At 42.1% G+C, this 19,766-nt stretch overlaps 1 protein-coding gene across 15 annotated transcripts in view; it reads right to left on the minus strand.

The window, feature by feature from the left end:
- The window catches only part of bahcc1b (BAH domain and coiled-coil containing 1b), a 421,144-nt gene that overhangs the window by 42,069 nt on the left and 359,309 nt on the right, over window positions 1-19,766 (minus strand). For 8 of the 15 annotated variants that reach the window (XR_011354909.1, XR_011354910.1, XR_011354908.1 and 5 more), the window contains 3 exons: window positions 17,736-17,794; window positions 14,677-14,838; window positions 13,709-13,804 (listed from right to left, as the gene is read on the minus strand). The exons of 1 other annotated variant lie outside the window; for it this stretch is intronic. The gene's annotated coding sequence lies outside the window, so the exon portion shown is untranslated. Of the gene's footprint in view, window positions 1-13,708; window positions 13,805-14,310; window positions 14,400-14,676; window positions 14,839-17,735; window positions 17,795-19,766 lie in introns of those variants that run through there. 6 more of the 15 variants (XM_069930134.1, XM_069930135.1, XM_069930133.1 and 3 more) reach the window with 5 other exon arrangements.

The following is a 19,766-nucleotide window of genomic DNA, read 5'->3' on the forward strand; positions in this document are numbered from 1 at the left end:
CAGAGCTCCACAGAAATATTGTGATAGTTAAGATTATAGCCTATCTCTATATTTCCGTGTATAACTGGTACAATAAAACATATCATACCTAATTTAATAATATGATGGTTGGACTCACTAATTATCATAAAATATAATTATCAACAAGAAAAAGATGGCAATCATGTATTTTACTAATTTAAAATAATTACCTACTTTCCAAATGCCACCACCAATGAGAAGTTTCAAAAAAATGTCCACAAAGGGTCAGACATAATATGTTTTCATGGGTCTGAAGCAACTCTTGTCCTGGTATCATCTGCTAATCTGTGGTACCACAGCCATGATGTGGAATATGGCTCAGGATTCCACTGAACTAGAGAAGGTCCGTGTTATTTTTTGAGAATTCTTGAAGGTGTTGTTATTATCAAGTTCGTGTGACTAAATCCCCCACCCCCCCCCCTCACAATCAACAGTAACTAATAGAAATAACGTGAACAGCTCAGTAATGGGTGGAAATCTTGGGGGGATGTGGTATCCATGATCCTCCTCATAATCTCTGAAGGTATTTATTACAGAGGAAGAAGAAAACTTGAACCTCTAACAGAGAGAGAGAGAGATGATATTGCAGCTAGTAAGAAACTGTAGATAATTAATGGAGACAGTTTTGTTGTTGCTTGTTTAGGTAATTTCCCCAAACTTCCCTTTTTCAATGTCCTCTTGAGCTAATCGAGTTTTTGTACCAGGTTTCAGTCCATATGGTGGGTGATCTTATGCTCTGTTGGATCACTCGGTCTGCATAAACAATCGTAGTAGTGAGTTTCTGTAAACACTCTGACAGTAAACCAAGTTCATGCAACCTGTCATACATTAGAGTTAAGTCCTATAGAAACTGTTCATTGGTTTTTCTGTCACGCCCAGATCGTTTCATCCTTCATTGCTTTTTCAAAGTGAAAACACAGTGGTTCATAATTTTGCCGCACTGTTGAAACTGTTCGAAACGAGCTAGCTACCCACCTGGTGCCCAGAACACGGCCTATTTTACAAATTTGTTGTTCTAGTTGGAAGGGACATTCAGCCAAGATCCTTTTGATTTACAGATGATCTACTGTAAACCATCAATGATCGAAAATTATTAATTCCATGAACTTCTCTCACTGAATCACCTACTGGTTTAACTTACATCCCATAATTTTGGAATAGAGAAGCTCTCTTTAGAAACTGGAAAGAATTGACAGTCTGGCATATTAACTATTCCTTGAAGGAAGGCAACCCAACTTTAGTTTAAACCAGTGCCACTGCATTATTCTTTTATAAAATGAAAGAAACAGGAGAAATATGTTCCTATCGATTGAGGAGAAGGCAAGAGCCCAAGATAATGAGGTATGCATTTTCACTCCCTAATGAACAGTGGCTTCAGACCACTGTAAAAAAGCCTTATAGATCCCAAAATGCCCAAAAGCAAAGACTTGCTTTCACAAGCTCAATTTCATTGTCATTTTTGTTTTAAATGTCCTCGTTTTAAAATGCTCCGCTCGCCTTTGTGATTTGTTCAATCTGAAACAGAAGGAAAACTACCATCAACTCCTCAGGAATGCCCCAGGAACAGGTCAGCGATAAACACCAGACCTGAGATTTCCGCCAATTTCATCTTTGTTTCTCAACATCAGCTCCTGAAACATCACGAGTTAATCACCTTTGCAACGTGGGTTAAGAGCAATCCAGCGCCAAGTCCGAAGATAGCTTGAGTGATCGTTGAGGGCCGCGAGTCTTTCAGAAGACGAATTGCCGAGCTTGTTTCAGTGTGATTAAACCAAAGGGACAACAAAGACTTACTTCAGAGCTTACTTCAAAATCAGAGCTACAAAGGAGGTGGTGGTTCGCACCCATTCTCTACTTGCTGCACGCTGACGGTGTATAAATATTAAACAAAATATCTCCGATTCCCTCTTTAGAAATGCCTGGCGCAGAACCAAAACAAATAAAAAAACCAGAAAAGTTTATCGGGGGGCCACTTAACATCACCATCCTATAAATAGGAGAGCCTTTCCTTTTAATTTTGTTCACTGCAGTGGGTTTTTTTTATATAAATAGAGGTGCCGGAGCAGCAATCCAGTGGGATCTGGCAGCACTGCACCCTGGAAACTATCACCAACAGACTCCAGTTTGACGGCAGTCAATATACAGGCATATTGGGATAGTGAGGGGAGATACATGTATTTAGAAACCAGGCACAGATCTGCTGAAGTCAGGATGGGCACTGCAAAGAAGGTGCAGTTTTTTTTTTTACTGTCGAGAACTCCATTGGTTCAAGCTGCAAGTAAACACTGATGGACATATTTGCCAATGCTTGGAATGCCTGTGCTTCATGACGAGCAGCAAGACGGAGTCCAGTGGAAACCTGCTTTCCACTGGACTCTTTCAAATAACGGATTTAGCGGCCACCTCCCCCAATACCCTGTGGAGCTCAGCATGGTAAAGCAACTGGCAGATGCTGTCACATATCCATGGTGGCAGGTATAGCTTCCATCAAAAGACTGGGTAACAAGCTGCTCACCTTTGTGTATCAGAGCTCAAAGTGTAGGAAAGTAGTCACTCAATCCTTCCCCAATGTAGACCACACTTTGCTGGCACTGAGAGTGCAGAAGTAGCTCTGTAGAATGTGAAGCTATTGGGTGAATAGCCTGGCACATCTCTGCTTTCCATTGGTGCCAATACCATTGATAGACCATCGTTATCCAGCCCAAACAAGGTCTCATATAAGACATCGAGTCTGCCCTACCATTCAATCATGAGCTGATCCATTTTCCCCACTGCCCAGCCTTCTCCCCCGAACTTTTGATGCCCTGGTTAATCAAGAATCGATCAATCCCTGTAATACACCCAATGCATTAAATACGAGGGAGAATGAGCAATTGAACCAGAACAGGTGAAGGTCCTTGTTGCACCACTGATTAAGCCACATTAGACTGAAAGTTGGATTAATAGGCTTTAATCACTATTGGATATCAGCACATCTCACATGTTGCTGACCCAGTTCTAGGGCAGGTACTGAAGGAGGGGTTCAGGGAGTCACAGGTACAGGGGCAGGCCAGCCCATACATTACTTTCATGCAGACGGTGGTCATAGCGACAGTGGTTCCAGCACAGTCCTTCATGTCATGTCAAGTGGCACAGGTTTGTGGGTTGTAAATGAAATTATTGGCATCAATTCATAGTTGTAAGCTGATTCAGGCCACATTCGACCTGTCTTACATGGTGGAGGCAGTCACACGAAAACCCCATTACCAAGGTGGAATCATCCTGGTCGTCTTTGAAATCGTTCTCAGATTGCTCTGTGTCTAATACAACTGCGCCAGAGGGATTAGTTTAATAGAACTACTGCAACTAAGGGGACCATTTGCTATCAATGACAAATCAGTGCAAAGCAATGCAAACATCTTAATCGGAAGTTAAAGTTAAAAGGTCCAGGCCGGAGGAAATAAAGCAAAAGCAGAGACAATTTGTTTTACCTTCTGAATATTATTCGGATTTTCTACTTTTATTCAAGAAATTTAAAATCCTTTAATCGCGAAAGATTTTATGGCTGTTAATAGTGCTTTTGCGTGGCTGCAAAAATATAACTGTGGTGCTTGTGGACCTGGGGGAGGGCTGCACCACAGGGTCCTAGTGACTAGCTGTGATGCCGACAGTGTGTCGGAGGAGTTGATGACGATTTTTTTTTTTACATCCTGCAACCACCGAGGCCGGTGCTTAAGGTGGCGGTTCCTGTGCTGGTCAGTGTATCACGAGGAGTTGCAGACTTTGGGGGAGGGGGTGGTGCAGTCAACTGTGACCGCGCACCAGAAACGGGGTGGATGGGGAGGAAAACACCTGCCTCTGAGAAGGAGAAGCTGGGGAGACGATGCCACAGTAACGTGACTCTAGCAGCGGACCAGCTAGAGACTTGGTGGCTGAAGGACCCAGGCAGGCTGTTGGGAACCAGAATTCAAAAGGGTGATGAGGACAAGAATGGCTCCCAAAGGGCCTCAGATTCTGAAATCTTCCTGATCATATTGGACATTTGAATTTGAAGTTCAAGGTGCCAATGGATAGAACAGGAGTCCACGGGGTTGCGGCAGCAACGGAGGAAAATCCACGGGTCTCTTTTCCTGCTCCTTCTCTTACTTTGGGTGGCTCAGGCAATGCTAATGGCAAGTCTTTGTTTGCCTTTGTGGCGGGCAAAAGTTGACGCATTTCACGTATTTTACATTTTTTGTGACAGATTATGTTATATTTTATATTGTATACAGGTAGGTTTTAGAGGAGATAAATTGTGGGGTTTTTAGTTAGGTCGCACACAGAGACAAACACTTCAAAACAGTTCTCATTTAAAATGCTGGAGCTCGGCTCAAGCCAAACAGTCCAGGCTCCAAGTACCTTTGCAAAATTTTGAAGAATGCCTATAGAAACTTCACAAATAGGTGTTAATTTGGATAAGCTGTAGAGTAATGGATTATTGTTTTGGAAAGCAACAGATGAATCGACTCAGAAGATTAGGTCCTGGCTGTATAATGTTTCATTTGAAATAAGGGAAACAAAAAGGAACTTTGTGGTGACCTGAAAGGAAGAGGTTATCATCTGGAAAACCCTGATGGGGCAAGTTTCTTCAGCAAGACACTGAAGTGGCTGATTGGAAGGAATCAGTTTGTGTCCAACGAGTAACAAATCTCTCTGAAAACCTTCCTGAGTGGTAACCATTTACCTTTCAAGCACCAAAGCCTGGTGAAGATCCATAAAGGTTCAATTCTGTGCACAGTCTAAGAATTGCCTGATACCAGTGAACTTGGAGGAGTGAGATTGGACTGTGAATCAAAGAACTTTTCTGAACTTATAACATTATATACATGAGCACTGAGAATTAGAAGGGGGTTAAGTTAATAGTAATAAGTTAAAGTTTGATCCTGTTTTCATGTTTAACATGTTTTGTTTTAGTAACCATTTGTCTTCGTGAATTTCAATTGCTGCTGGGTTTCAGGATCCTCTGGGCCCATTACATTGACAATAAAGAAATATCAAATCTTGCTGTCAACTTGGTGAAATTTGTGTTTCACTTCATGCACTCTTTCTAGATAATGCATGGGTAAATGATACTGGTCTGAGAGATTCCTGTTTCAGCTGCAAACAAATAATAACCCTCAAATTAATATCATTAAGGATGAAGTTTAGCTACTTGTTTAAAATATAAAATAAACAGACTGAATCTTAAATCTGACACAGTTAAACGCTGCTGATGGCAGAATGTGGAAGCCTGTTGTCCTCCACTTCAGAAATCCTGCTGCATCAACTTCAATGGGACTCCATTTCAGAGTTGCCGCCAGATTGCATAGAACATAGAGCAATACAGCACAGTACAGGTCCTTCAGCTCTCAACGTTGTGCCACCACATATATTCCTTCAAAAATATACTAAACTCTCCCTTCCCCATAACCCTATATTTTTCTTTCATCCTGGGTCTAAGAGTCTCTTAAATGCCCCTAATGTTTCAGCCTCCACCACCATCCCTGGCAAGGCATTCCAGGCACCCACAACTCTCTGTGTAAAAAGAAACTTACCCCTAAACTTCCCTCCCTTCAATTTGTACTGATGTCCTCTGGTGTTTGCTGAAATGCTGCCATTCTTAAAACTGAATTTAAAGCTTTGGTGTTGAATTTTATCCTTCTTGCCCTTTCGTTCTGGGTAGAAAACAGACCAAAGAGGACCAATTATAGGTCACGACTGCACAGGCGAAGGTCCCTCTGCCTCCTATAATATTTTCATGAGTCTGTTTGAAATATCTTCCAAGAAATTACATCGAACACTACAGCAGAATACAGGCCCTTTGGCCCTCAATGTTGTACTGACTCATATATTCCTTAAAAAAAATACACTAAACCCTCCCTACCCTGTAACCCTCTATATTTTTTCCATCCACATGCCTGAGTCTCTTACATGTCCCATAATATTTCAGCCTCCACCACCATCCCCAGCAATGCATTCCAGGCACCCATAAATCTGTGTAAAATACTTACTCCTGATGTCTCCCCGAAACTTTCCTCCCTTCACTTTATTCCTATGTCCTCTGGTGTTTGCCATTTCTGCCCTGGGAAAAAGGCACTGGCTGTCCAGCCTATCTATGCCTCTCATAATCTTGTAGACCTCTATTAAATCTTCCTTCATCCTTCCACCTCGGCTAACCTTGCCTTACAAGACCATTTCCGATCCAGGCAAGATCCTGGTAAATCTCCTCTGCACCCTCTCCATAGCTTCCACATCCTTCCTATAATGAGGCGACCAGAACTGAACACAGTACCCTAATTGTGGTCTCACCAGAGATTTGTAGAGTTGCCACATGACCTCTCGAGTCTTGAAGAAGCGCTTCAAGAAATTTTTGCCAATGGCAAATCTGTCTGCCTTACAGCAGGCAAAAGCAATTCATGTAATATGACCCTGTTTTATTACAGTGACAAGAAATTGAATCTTGAACTCAATCCCCTATTAATGAAGCCCAACATCCCATAGGTTTTCTTAACTATCCTATCAACCTACACTGCGACCTTGAGAAATGTATGGTTTTGGATCCCAAGGTCCCTCTGTTCACCTTCACACCTAAGTAACTGACCATTAACCCTGCCCTCAGCCTTCTGGTTTATCCTTCCAAAATGGATCACCTCACACATATCCAGATTGAAATCCATCTAGCACTTTTTCACCCAACTCTTTTATACCCTTCAGCACCATCCACAACTCCTCCGACCTTCGCATCATCTGCAAACTTACTGACCCATCCTTCTGCCTCTTCATCTTGGTCATTTAAAAAGACCACAAAGAGCAGGGGTCCCAGAACAGATCCCTCCACTAGTCACTGTCCTCCAGGCAGAATACTTACCTTACACTATTACTCTCTGCTTTCCACATGCAAGCCAATTTTTTTTTTTAATATCCACACAGCCAAGATTCCATGTCTTTCTGAAAAAGTCTCTCACGGTGGACCTTATCAAATGCCTTACTAAAATCAATATACACCACATCTACCACCCTACGCTCTCAATATCATTTATTACCTTCTCAAAAAACTCAATTAAGCTCATAAGACATAATCTTCCCTTCACAAAGCTATGCTGACTATCCTCAAGTAGACAGTACTTCTCCAAATGCTCATAGATCTTATCCTTGAGAATATTCTCCAATAGTCTGCACACCACGGACCTAAGACTCATTGGACTATAATTCCCAGGATTCTCCTTGTTACCTTTTTATAAATCTGTTCTCCAGTCCTCCAGCACCTCCCCTGTGACCAAAGATCATCGCCACTGCCTTAGCTATCTCTTCCTTCACTTCCCACAGCCACCTGGGGAAATTTGCATCCTGCCACAGGGACATCAATCTTAATGTTTTGAAGAAGATCTAACACTTCCTCTTCCTTAATCTCAACTGTGACCAGCACACAAGCCTGTTCTATTCCAACCTCACCCTGATCGAGGTCCTTTTCTCTGGTGAATACTGAAGCGAAGTACTCATTTAGGACCTCCCCAACCTCATCTGCCTCCTGGCATGTTGCATCCTTTAGTGTCCCAACCTTCATTCTCATCATCCTTCTGTTCTTCACATACACATAGAATGATGGGGTTCTCTTTAATCCTACATGCCAAGGCCTTCTTATGGCCCCCTTTGAGCTCTCCTTAAGCTGCTTCCTGGCTAACATATATTTCTCATGAGCCCTGCCTGTTTCCTGCTTGCTTCCTTCTTCTTCTTGACTAGATGCCTCACCTATTTCATCAACCACAGTTCCCTTTGTGTTGTCTCCACCAAGCTTCAGCGTATGTGCTTGGCAGCAACATTTCCTTGGAACACCAACAGGTTTTGACAGCAAGGTACGATTGAATGGGTGAAGTCATTATGAAGCAGGAGGAGTCAGGTCCCAGTGTTGATTTTTGACTACGCAGCAAAGTGGTGTGATTCGCTATATGGGGGTGGATAATTATAAAACAGCAGAATTCTGACAGAGCCATTCAATGAAATTATGCAAAATCACACATTCAGTCTGCATTGAGTGGTAGTTGAGCTCATGGGACTGAGGTGGTGCAAGTGAAATCAAACATTTTGAATGGTGACAACAACCATTTTGAATGGAGAATCTATTCCATTTAACTCAGAGTGGCTGTGATCCTCAATCCTCATGTTGGTGTCTTGGGGAATCAAGTTCACATCTGAATGCATGTGCCTCGAACTATACACATCCAATTAGACATACAGCAGTATAACAGGCCAATTCGGCCCAAAGTGTACGTGGGCACCCCATTAACCTACACCCTGTTACATTTTGAACAGCGAGAAGAAACTGGAGCCCCTGGATCAAACCCACGCAGACATGGGGAGAACGTACAAACTCCTGACAGACAGTGCGGGAATTGAACCCAGGTTCGGTCCCAATCGCTGGCGCCGTAAAGGCATTGCACTGACCGCTACGCCAACCGTGCCACTTTAAGTAAAGCTGAATTTAAAGATGCACATTAGCACACTTAACTTCACTGTAACACGATAGGAATCTAAATTTCCCAAATCCACTTCACTTCCATTGTATTGTTTTAATTCAAACACGCTGTAAATTCTGTGGCTAAAGTGGTTTCATTTCCCCAAGGTTTCAAACAATGGTTTAAAACCTGTTGAAATAGGGATTATTCTGTCTTGTCAAAAATATACTAAATATGCCCAGAAAGAAAGTATCAAGACTGAAGCAAATAAGAGAATTAGATCCTGAAAAGAATTCAATAAGCTTTTCTTAGAAAACTGCTTTCCAAGAAGTATCAGCCTAAGAAAATTTCCATAATTAATGACACACAAAACATCCAATATATTAATATTCAGATCTCACTCTTTCTCTATATATATGAGAGAAAGAGAGAGAGAGAGATTTATATTTCCTGGAGCAACACAAATCAAATCAAAAGAAAATCTCGGATCCATGATCTACACTCGGGGAAGTATTCAATATTCCAGGGTATCAACGTTCCCCAAAAATAACCCACTGCACAATTCATCACAGCAATGACAGAATGACGCCCAGCATCAAAGTCTGACCAGAGCTGCAGAAGATCTGCTAATTTTGGCACCCCGTTGATGTAATTTACTAAACTTGGTGTGTTTGCATTTCTAAATCTAGCTTCAAAATGAGAACCCCGATGCTCTCCGATGTTTCAGAGTATTTGGAATTATGAGTACAACAACGAGATGCGCACTTCAGCTTGGAAAAAGCTGTGTAAATTGGTCAAATATAGGTTTGCTAAATAGTCATTCGCTAGACAAATAAATGAATACTTGCAATAGACAGTAAAGAAGAGTTGATTCACTATGCATTACACTTTGTGTTATTCAGCCAGGTTCTGATTTTTCCCCACAAGACAGAAACATATACATCACATTTTTCTTGCTATACAAAAAATAACACCAATAATTCTTTTTAAAAAGCACACTGGTTCAAGGACCAAAAGGATGAAATAAAAGCATTAAGACACAATTTAGCACATCTATCAGCTCTGGGGGGGGGGAGGTGGGGAGATGTAACAGGGCCACTAAAGTCCAGTGTATCTCAAGAAATGAACTATTGAACACAGTTTGAGGAAAGAAGTGGCAGAAGTAAAAGAAGAAATTCACCTTGTTTACACCAATGCACTCCTTCATTCTCACTGAATCATGTGCAGGAACCCTGCAAGGGTTGAGTCTCAACTTATTCTGACTTACCATGGCTTTCAGTTTAGTTCAGCCGGCCAAGCTCCATCAAAACATGACTGGATTCAGAACAGTTCTGAACGTCGCTTTTGAAGGATATTTTTTAGTTCTCCTTTAAAGCAGACCTTGAGTTTTCATTGGGTCTCCTGTTCTCTTCGGAGCTATTATTTAAAATTGTTCAACGTAATTCCTTGAACCGATTGCTGCTTTCAGAGTTGAATGCCAAAGGGGCGGATTCGGTGTGGGAACTCAATGTTACCCCATGGGCCCAGCAGTGGTTGTGGATTGATTCTCTACCTTCTATCCCAAGGTTACATTAGCCTGGAATGACCATCCTATACTCTGCTGGTCCCAGAGCTATACGAGCAGGCACTCAGACACTGGTTTAGTCAAGGAATGGTTGGTGCAAGTTCGCTGACTGCATTCATCTGGAAGGGCTCAAGGAATAAGCAAAGGTGAGTGACTTAGTTCAGAAGATCACAAAATAAAGGAACAGAAGTAAGCCATTCAGCCCATCGAGTCTGCTCCGCCACTCCACCATAAGCTAAACCGCTCTCACATCCAATTCCATATTTCGGCCTTTTCCCCATATCCCCTGATATCCTGACTAATTATATATCTCCAATCTTCTCCCTAAGCTCCCAATGATTGGGTCTCCACAGCTGTATGTGGCAAGAAATTTCTCATCTCTGTTTAAAATGAGTACTTTCTAACTAAGTCTGTGTCCTCTTGTCCTGGATTTTATGCTTACATTATTTCTCTTACTATTTATTAACAAAAATTATTTATATCTATTTCAAAAGTTTTTATATTTGTCGCAGATTACACTGGACAACAATTCCCCCCCCCCCCCCCCCCAAAGGTTTGCTTTTTGAAAAATAAAATGGGGATTATTTCACATTGAACATGAAGTTAATTTCAAATTTTCTGTATCACATAGGAAGTTGGAGAAAAATTAAATTAACTTTTATTGAATTTAGCATGTTTAATCGCATAATGACGCTGACTCATTATGATAGTTCAACTGACCTAACAATGTTTTGCCACTGATTTTCATTTGTACTCAGCATCTGATGCCTCATGTTAGTGTCCAACAATAGTCGACCAGCATCGATGGATTCCAGTTGCCTTGATACTGCTTCTCCATGGTCATAATGTTCCCAGTGAAACCTTTCACAATGTTCGTCACTGACTGGACCAAGATCAGCAGGGAAGACGTCCAAGTGTGAATGCTAAAATTGAATTTTCAACGACATGTTGCACTTCGTGGTTTTGAATGCCAAAAGTAGACTTAAAATATGAGAAAAAGCACAAAGATAATTTTTCTCAAGAAAACGTGATAAGAAAGGTTTAAGGTCATTTTCGTGATCAGCAGCCCAAAATCCATACCCAGAAGTTTTCAGGAAGCAAAATCTTCGATGTCCAGTGCAATCAGAAACATTTTAAAAAGTTTTTAAAACCTTGAATAGTGGGAAAGAGTAGAGAGGCCTCTCGGACACATCAGTACGGAGGGCAGGGTGTCAGCTCAAGTTGGCCTTCCTCTCCCGAACAATCAGTGCAGGTGAGCACCATTTATTGGTAGCAACTTCATATACTGACCCCTGATTCAGGACAGTTCATCCCATTGCCCCCATTCACTGCTGGCAAACAGGAATGACCAATGGAGTTCCTCAATATTTTGCAGTGAGCAATGTCACCAACACATCACTGACACATTGAAACTGATACGATTGCAATCACTGCTCTTTTACTCAGATAGTACCCATGCCACAATCTGCAAGCAATCCACATAAAACTTCCCTATCTATTGATCGCCTTTGAAAAGTGAATGAAGCATAGAAGAATGCACCATGAGGGCTTCAATTAGCTCTTGTACACATTGCGGCATTGTGTTCAATGCAATTCCAATATAATCAGCCCCAGGAGTTTGGGAGAGCCCTGTGGTGAAGTGATTCAGTTCAGCTGTAATAAGCTTCCTTAGCCAGGGCAATGGCAAGAAAAGAAGGAAAGCACACATGTACCCGCTGCTCAGAAATTTCAGGTATACCTTTCCCATTGGCAGTCAGAACTATTTAATCTGGGCACACCTAGAAAGACACGACTCAAACATCAAAGTGAAACATGGAAATCTGCAAATGCTGTGATTATAGTAAAAACACAGAAATGCAGGAGGAAGGAACTCAGCCAGTCTCAGAGAGTCCATAAAAGTTAAAGGTACATTACTGATGCTTTGGGCCTGAGCCCTTCTTAAAGGTATAAGCAAAAAGCAGGCAAGCATCTGAATAAAGACTGGGTGAGAATGGGGAAAGAATGAGAGGGGAGAAATTGGCTCTGAAAGGAGATGGGGAAAAAGGAAAAGAGAGAGAGAGAGAGAGAGAGAGAAGGGAAAAGAGACAAGCGGTCGAAGATTATGGAGGGGGGATTTTAATGGAAGCCAGAGAAGTTGTTGTTAATGCCATCTGGTTGGTGGGTGCCCAGACGGAAGATGAAGTGTTGTTCCTCCAATTTGCAGGTTGTCTTAGTCTGGCAGTGCATGAGACAATGGACAGACATGTCAGCAAGGGAAAAGGATAGCGAATTGAACTGGGTGGCCACTGGGAGATCCGTGCTATTGTGGTGGACAGAGAAGAGATGCTCCACCAAGCAATCTCCCAGTCTGCACCCAGTTTCTCCGATGTAAAGGAGATGATAACGAGATGCAGTAGATGACCCTTGCAGATTCACAAATAAAGCATTGCTTCACTTGGAAACATTGTTTTGAGGTCCGAATGGTGGTGAGGGAGGAGGTATGGGTGCAGGTGGAGCATCTACTGTGGTCATAATGGGCAGGTGCCAAGGGGACAATTGGTGGCAAGGGAGGAGTGGACAAGGGTGTCATGGAGGGAGCGGTCCAAGTAGGAGGTAGAGAGAGGAGGAAAAGCAACATGTCTGGTGAGATCGAGTAGGAATTGGTGGAAGAGGATACGTTGGACACAGAGGCTGGTGGGGTGGTAGGTGAGGACAAGGGGAATCTTGTCCTTGACGCACGTGGGAGCAGAGGTGCCAGGGCAGAGGTGTGGGTAATACAGTATATACGGATGAGGGATGAATTGATGGTGGTAGAGGAAAAGCCACATTGTTTGATCTGGCTTGGAAGACCTCATCCTGGGAACAGATGCGATGGAGACCAACATGGAAAGGAATGGAATCCTTACAGGGGGAAGGGTGTGAAGAGGTGGAGTTAAGGTAGCTGTGGGAGCCCGTAGGTGTGTAGAAGATGTCTGTTGAGAGTTTGTTTCCAGAGATGGTGGCGTGTGAGTGGAAAGAAAAAGGTTTGAAAACCACTGTTTTAATCATCCCTAATTGACTTGTTATGTGCATGGTTCCATATCTCCAAAGGAAATGGGCCAATGACAATTTGTCTCAAGCAAAATATTCCAGTAACAATTGGGTCTAGAGCAGTGATTCTCAGCCTTCCCTTCCCACTCACATCCCACCTTAAGTAATCCCTCACTAATCCCAGAGCACTGATGGCAGAGGGATTACTTAAGGTGAAATAAGAGTTGAGGGGGGCAGATTGAAAACCACTGATCCAGGGTGGTTATTGTTTTGCTGATTCCAATCAGTAGCTCAACATTTGGATTTTGTGCATAATACATTTTCCATTAACTGAATAAAAGGCAGAATATCTACAGATGTGGAGAATTTCCCTCAGTGGTGTTTTATTATAAGTTTTAGCTTTACTGTTCTATTGTCTCTGGTCCTAAAGTTAATGAAACAAATGGTAAATGTTGCCATTATAACCAGGTTCTAGCAATGTCTTTTCTAAACTTCCCGAAGACCATAATGGAAAATGCTCATTATTCATAGTTTGGGGAATTCTTTTATTATTTTTCAATTCCCAAGTCAAGAACTGGAACAAGAACACTTTGCTATCATTTCCTCCCCAGAAAAACACTCTGATTGAATCACTATACAACAAAATCACCACGAAATGAGTAAATCACATTTTGCAATAACAGTAACTGCCATTTTGCGGAGCTTTTATTACGTTGTCTGTTTGGTGGGAGCTGTGAACATTTGTACCCAACTCGTTATCCTGCAGGAGAGTTAAAGAGGAAAATAAATTCAAACACGAGAATAAATACAATACAGAAAATTACATCCTCTCAAATCACCATTGCGTGATTTGCACGCTACAGACTTTCATTTGTCAACAATATTTCTCCACAGGCCTTGCAAGTCTGTAAACAATCATTAATATACAATAATTTATTATGTGATTCAGTTTATCTTTGTTCTTGGTCTTCCTGAATAGTACTTACCCAGTGTTGGAGGCTGGAAGTAATAATAAGGGATTAATATTATTAGATTAAGAGGAACAGAGAACTGTTGGAAAAATTATAAAGAGGAATTAGCTATTAATATTCAAGATGACAATATTGGGTTTTATTATACTTCCTACTGCAGCCTTCTCTGCTTTAAGTTGTTGTAGACACACGGTTATAATTGAAAATCATTATGCTAATCCCTCTCTAATGCTGATGGCATTTCATTCTTCCAATACTCTCTTCTCTTCCACCCCCCCTAGATTCTACCACTCACCTGCTCACTTGGGGTCATTTACGGTGGCACATTAACCCACGTCCTTCAGGAGGGAGTTTCAGGAAACATAATTGCAAAGTGGTCAGAATCTACAGTTGGCGGCGAAGACAGGAAATTGGAATCAGGTTGATTGAATGAACTTCTCTGCTCTCCACAAAGAGTGGTACCCACCTTGATGCAGAGCCCACACGACAAAACACACAGCCAGACAGCAGAACAGTGTCTGTGGTGAGAGCGAGACCCGCCAACACCTCTGGTCTGCCCACTGCTCAAAAGCTTGCTGATACCACCTTACAAGTGGTGAAACAAGCTGATGAAAAGAAAAGACGACTGGGAAGAAAGAACAGTGAATTTATTAAGATGTACCTTAGGACAGATTCCTTCACTTCAGCTGGTTGAAGTTGCACAGAGCTGGTTGACTCCCTGTGTCTCTATTTCCTTCCTCGCTGCAGACTAATGCCGTGGACAATCATTGGTTCCCTCCACTTCTCATTCTTTCAAACCCCAAGGTCCCACAGTTATTATTTCCTGGTGCAGTGAGAACTCATTACATCAAACATCAATATCTCCTAAAGATCGACTGATGAATGTTCATATCAGTCACAGTGCAGATGTTTCAATCCGAACATCTCAAAGGTAGAAAATAATTCGTAAAAGAAAATTCTCTCCTTCAGCAGTTCAGTGTGAGCTTGCCTGACCCAGTTATGGCTTCGAGTTGAAGGTCCATGTTTCATCCCGTTGGGGCAATCATGGCAGGACTCCTAAATTGTCACTTAATCCTAAATCTACATCTGATTTGAGGAGAGCGAGAGACTTAAGCTGAGACAAGAACTCAGCAGATCAAGTGGCATTTGTGGAGGGAAAGGGATGGTTAACATTTTGGGTCGAGATAGAACATTTCAGCACAGTACAGGCCTATGATTTTGTGTCGACCTCTAAACTTCCTAACAATATAAACTTTCCCTGCCTCATACCCAAACTCTCTATTTTTTTTGCTTCCATTTGTCTGAATGAGTCTTTTGAATGTCCCTATTTTTTTTGCCACCACCCCTGGCAATACCTATTGAATCCCCTGTCACTCTCTTCCACTCTCTCCTTCCTTCTGAATCACAGCGCTAGGCTCAGTACCAGAGACCTGGTCGCAGTGGCTTTGTCCTGGTACTTCATTCCCCCCAACCCCAAACAGGATCCAACGTGGTCTATTTACTATTGAGGAGGACAGCCACAGGGGTACCTTGCACTACCAGCCTGCTTGCTTTTGTTCTCCTGACAGTCACCCAGCCAGCTACCTCTCTAGCTTCAGTGTGACTGCCTCCCTGAGCTCTTATCTAGGAACTTTTCATTCTCCCATGTGAGCTGAAGGTCATCGAGCTCAAGCTCCAGTTCCCAAACACACTATGTAAGGAGCTGCAACTCGAGGGCCCTCGTGCAGATATAGCTATCAGGGAGAGGCAAACCTCCCAGAATTTCCACATCTCACTCCACCAACCCCGTTGCCCTTCAGCACTAATAGAAGGTCAAGAAATAAATCATCATCATGTTCATCCTTCAGAGTCAAAGATGACCATGGCTTCAAAGTCAGCGTGTTGGGCTTGAAGTCACGACTTGCACTTGACTTGGATTAAAGTGAGGGAGAGTTGCACAGGTCGTCAGCCTCACCCTCTCACCCCGGCCTATCTGGATCCAGTGGTAGGGCATAGTCGAGACGGCTGGAGACAGCTCAGGATACAGTGGATTCAGTGTATGACCACCAGAGTCTTACCTTAGTCTCCACCTTTTCTCGCCAAAGACTTTTGTGCCAAAGTCTCAACCTCTGGCCCACTCACAAGGATAGTCACACTGCTTATATCTCTCACCTTCTCCCCACTCTCCTGCACACTCTGTTCCAACTCCCATTCGCTGGAAAGAACTGGGATCAGGACTGAGCACATGGAGGGAAGATGGCCTGCACATAGATGTGAGAAGGAGGGGTGAGGGGTGGATGATGAGCAGGCAGATAGACCTGTTTGAGGGAGGGGAGTGCAGAGATGGAGGCTGATGGGTAAGAGAGGGATAATGGGCAGGTGGAACCATCAGAGAGAAGGAATATGACAGGTGAACTAAGGGAGAAACGCATGGAGAAAGGTATGGATGATGGGCAGATAGAAAGAGGCTGGGAGGAGAGATGGGGGGGTTATTTTGGCTGGAAGGTAACCAAATTTTGATGATGGGATAGGCGAGGGATGGAAAAGGTGAACAAAAGGAGAGAGAACTTGGATGGGCTGGTGAGAGTGGGAAAGGAACATAAGGGGTGGGTTTTCTGAAATCTGATCTTTGTTCTCAACATTCTGATTTCTGGTGCAAATCCAACATTCATCATGGTGCTGGAGAATCTCCAGACCAGTATGCTGACAAATCTACATTGTCTCGCTTATTGTCCCCAGTGGGGTGCTCCCTGTTCTCTGCCTGGACATACTAAGAGTGTATAGCTTCATATGTTCTCGAGATGTCAGAGTCTTGAGAAATATTGGCACAAAGTAATCCAAACTTTTTCTGCATTTTTTAAAGTTAATTTTAAACCAAATCCCCTAACTGCTTTATTTGTTATAGTTGGAGAGAGTGACATAACGTTAACGGCATCTGATCTGCATGCATTAGCTATTATGGCCAGGCAGGTGGTGTTACTGAGATGGAGGGACGTTATCCCATCTATTCATGCTCAATGGCTATGTGACATCATGTCATGCTTAAATTTAGAGAAGATTAGATGCTCAATTTCCGATATGAATTCAAATGTTCAAACACTGTGGGGACCCTTTTTGAGTTACTTTTATAATCTTTGATTTGTTTTGAAGGTAGAAGTGTTGACTAATGAGATAATTTATCACTGATAAGAATTCGGTCTTCCTTTTTTCTGGCCAAACTTTCTTTCTTGGCAGTAGGTTTAGATTTTCCTTTTTTATAATAAAATATCAATACAATATAATATGTTTGATTAAAATGTGGGGAACCTTGGATGAAATGATATGATTTAAGCATAATACATCTTTTTGAATTTTAACACATATCCATATGTACTCTGTATTTTTGGATGCGAAATTTCAATATTAATAAAAATATTGGAAAAGAAAGAATAAAATTTAAATAAGTAAATGTTCTCCAAAGCAACACAACCATTTGGTGAAGGTGGGAGCACCCCGGTTGTGCCCCACCCGCAGCAGCTGTTTAAATAAAGTTTCAATAAAGTTGTGTTTGAATAAAATGGTGGCACCTAGGTTGAAGAGCTGGCCGATGCCACTCGCCACTCTCCCAAAATATCTCCCTATCCCTGCCTCATAAGAGTCCTTATCTTTATGTACTCTGTATTTTTGGATGTGAAATTTCAATGTTAATAAAAATATTGAAAAAAAAAAGTAAATTTTATTTTTAAAAAGTGTGCAGCTTACCAGGTCCAATAATTGAGAAGCAACCATTGCATTCAGTTCCACTGAGGAAACGGGGTCATCTGGAGTGGAAAGGAAAGAATTTGGGTGGATAATGACATAATAACTCCTGTAATCTCCACCAATGTCCTCAATAACATGATCAAATACTCAGACCTGGTTGGTCAGGTAATGACCTTTGGGATTTTGAAATGTTTTAAATCTTCCATTTGCAAGTTCTCTTTGGCTTGGCTTCGCGGACGAAGATTTATGGAGGGGGTAAAAGTCCACGTCAGCTGCAGGCTCATTTGTGGCTGACAAGTCCGATGCGGGACAGGCAGACACGGTTGCAGCGGAAAATTGGTTGGTTGGGGTTGGGTGTTGGGTTTTTCCTCCTTTGCCTTTTGTCAGTGAGCTGGGCTCTGCAGTCTTCTTCAAAGGAGGTTGCTGCCCGCCAAACTGTGAGGCGCCAAGATGCACGGTTTGAGGCGATATCAGCCCACTGGAAGTGGTCAATGTGGCAGGCACCAAGAGATTTCTTTAGGCAAGTTAATCATTCGGTAACCACCTTGAAACCGAATGAGATCCTGTCTGGGTGTTCAGTTCAAAGGGTGGGCTCATTTGAGGAAATGGGCTGGCTGTATGAATGGAAAGAGCCAACTTGGAATTCTGTTGGACCACCAAATCATCAATTTCACCTTTAACCTCGGCCAATTTCAATACTACTTTATCTGGCGAAAAGAGCAGGGTGGCAAGGTCGGGTGAGGTTGGGATGTGAAGATGTTTGATGGTGAGACCATAAATGACAAAAACTAATTAAAAGATGGATAGGCAGGTTCTCCCCAGTGCTGATGCAGTTGTGTTTTTGAAGTTCTTATATCCCTGGAAATTCAACTACAGTATCCAGGGATTGTGGCTGCTGGAAATGCAAATTTTCCAGTTGCCTGAGACACACTCTTACAATTCCAAACTATTGCACTAGCATTAAGAATAAACCGTTTAAAAGACAAAGAATAGTGTAAAATGTAAAGTAATTTGAAAAAAAATCAGCATCGTCGTCATCAATTATGTAATGTTCACTTTAATCAGGTAATTACCGTAACTTACAACATTTAAATTCGAACCCCAGCCGCTGGCGCTGTAACAGAGTTGTGCTAACCATAATTAGCTCCCTCTCCCCAAGTTTACAGATAAAGTTTTATAATGTACTTAACAGAATACTAATAAAGATAAAATCTCTTACAAGGCAGGGATGGGAAACACTCTGGGAGAGTCGCCCCAGCGGTGAGCGGCATCAACCAGCTCTTCATCCTGGACGCCGCCAATTTATTCGAACGCAGCTTTAGTCAAACTCTATTGGAACAGCTGCCATGAGTGGGGCACGACTACTGGCTGAACGTTTGCTCCTACCTTCACCAAGGGGTTGTGTGCTGCTCCAGAGAGCATTTAGCTGACAATTTTAAAGTTCTATTTAAATTTATTCTTATTCATTTCAATTAATTAATTATTGTTTATTTCCTCAATTTTTTTTTAAATTTACCAGTTGCTTGGGATTGCCGATTGCTTGAATTTCAGAGAACAGGGCTGTATTCCAGAAAGCTCTTGGCTTTTTAAAAAAAAAATCTGTGGAGCTACTTTTTGACCTTTCACCTTCCACGCGCACTTTGTTTCGACTATAGAAATTATTTACAGCTGTTACTCAAAATAAATTCACTTCTGAGTCTCTTCTGTCTTTCAATTAAATATTTACTTTCTTGTATTTTTTATACACTGTTTTTTTTCCTCCTCGATTACTGCCCGTTGTTATTTTTTTCTCTCTACACACACTCACAGTTGTAATATATTTGGTATTAATGAGTAAAGGCAGGGCCTAGTATTAGCTTCATTACCCTCCATTTGTCATACTGCTTGCTAATGGAGGAACCTTCATGCTGAGACTCTAATGGTTACATTAAATTAGAAACCTCTCGGCTCCTTTTTTTTCCTCTGAAAAAGAAAAATCTATTTTGACGCAGGCAATTTCTCCTTGAGATGATTAATCATAAAACAGACGCT

This window comes from Narcine bancroftii, chromosome 3 (assembly GCF_036971445.1).
Source record: "Narcine bancroftii isolate sNarBan1 chromosome 3, sNarBan1.hap1, whole genome shotgun sequence".
Classification (NCBI taxonomy): domain Eukaryota; kingdom Metazoa; phylum Chordata; class Chondrichthyes; order Torpediniformes; family Narcinidae; genus Narcine; species Narcine bancroftii.